At 42.4% G+C, this 1835-nt stretch overlaps 1 pseudogene; it reads right to left on the bottom strand.

Annotated features, from left to right (window-relative positions):
• Positions 1-1508, bottom strand: part of LOC130401514 (metastasis-associated in colon cancer protein 1-like) — a 1692-nt pseudogene extending 184 nt beyond the window's left edge.
• Positions 1509-1835: the final 327 nt, after the last annotated feature.

Genomic DNA, 1835 nt, shown 5'->3' with positions numbered 1-1835 from the left:
GGCAAGTCAGTTGTGCATTCCCAGAATGGGATAATTCAAATGGAAAATGCAAAAACTTCCCCAATTTAAGTTTACTTGGTTTGACTTCTTTTCGTTCGTCTTCAGCTTTTATGTTAAATGTTGAATTTGTGATGCCAATGTCAACAAGTAGATCTTCAAATGTTTCGATCTTAAGCTGATGTTTTCCCCAGAGAGATGCAGCACAACTGGGGGCAGGTTTTTGTTGCCTTCCCGGATGTCTGGAAATGGAAGCCTTGGTGGAATATCATTGTGACGGGAGACAACCATTACCGCCTTGAAAGATGGGTGAATGTACCTGGGACCATATACAGCAACCATAAACGTATGATCAAGGTAGTCCCATACTGATGTTGCAGGGAACTGGATATCAGTGGCCTCTGCAGCGGCGATAGCATAAAAATGGTTCCTAAAATGGTGCAGCTTTATCTGCATGACGTTCTCCTGAATGAAACAGTCGTTGACCTTGCCATAAGGCCCCTCTTTCTTGTCAGATATGAGACCTACCAGTGTGGTCATCACTTGACTCAAAGGATCGTTCTTTACAATTCCATCTAGTTTCAGCTCCAGGGTGATCCCTTCCTTGGTGTTCAGGTTGCTGAGCCTCACTTCCAAAAGTGGACTCATGGTGGCTGTGTAAAGGGTGTTGAGACAATGAGGAGGGTCAAGGTTAACTTTGAATGAAACTTCTTGAACCTCCCCTGGATGAACGTGACCCTCTGGGATACAGATACTATTTTGTGAGTCTGGTAAACTGACCAGCCTCCATTGTGGTCAATCTTGCAGGCAGCCATAGCGTCAGTGGCCTGTGTTTGAGCCCATCCAGGACTTTGGCTCATCAATCCCAGGTCAAGACATGACCTGGTTAGCTGCCTGTGGCTCAGCCAGGCCATCTTATATGCTTCCCTGTCATTTTTTAGCCACTCAAAGTCTGGGTTCAAAATGGGCTGGGGTGGTTTGTGGTATTTTTCTAGTTTTGATTCCTTTCTCTCAAGTTCATCCAAAATCTCTGAGGCACTTCTCCATCTTCCAGGTCCGTTCCTAACCTTGTGTTTGTATTTCAGCCGGTTCCCTACATTGCCCTCATCTGAAGATGTGCTAACTGAATCTTCATTATTGATGTCTTTTAAGTTTTCAGGATCCTGTTTTGCATTTGATACGTTGAACAGATTTTTCTCAGTGCTGGCATGCACAATGTCATCTAAGAAAGGATTGGATCCAGCAAGTTTGTTCCAGAATGGATTTAATGTTCCCAATAGAGGTGTGACCTTTGGTTGTGAAACTGTACATTCAGAATGCTTGGTTGTTTGGGTTGCAAAAATACCTGTAAAACAGGAAAACCTTTAAGGATTTCTCTTTGATGAAACAGACGGATAGAGTTCAAGTACAAGCAATTCACCATTTGATTTGTTGCGTGTGTCATCGTCCGGTTCAATCAATGTCCCCTCCGATCTGCTCCTTATAAGACTGCCAACATGACAGAGAGATCTTGCTCTTCCAGCTTCCATAGTTACATCTGTGAAATAAAGAGTAGTTTGTTGAATATAGCTTTTTTCATAACGAACAATGAAAAGTAGCAGGGTCTTGTGTCAGTGAGGGTAAAAAATATGGTATTTTGTTTGTAGCAGAGTTGATTAGTAGATTATAGGCCAAACTATAAAAATCAAACGCATTAGGTTACAGCTCTAACCTCTGTCCCAACTGTCCCATCTGATCTCTACTGTAGCAATCTGTCCTGTCCTTTGTTGCTGAACCTGAGATAGGACACTGGGAAAAAATGATTATACATAAAAGATACGATTATATATGTTCCTTGT

This window comes from Gadus chalcogrammus, chromosome 13, assembly GCF_026213295.1.
Source record: "Gadus chalcogrammus isolate NIFS_2021 chromosome 13, NIFS_Gcha_1.0, whole genome shotgun sequence".
Classification (NCBI taxonomy): domain Eukaryota; kingdom Metazoa; phylum Chordata; class Actinopteri; order Gadiformes; family Gadidae; genus Gadus; species Gadus chalcogrammus.
This window is presented reverse-complemented; position numbering and strand designations above follow the sequence as displayed.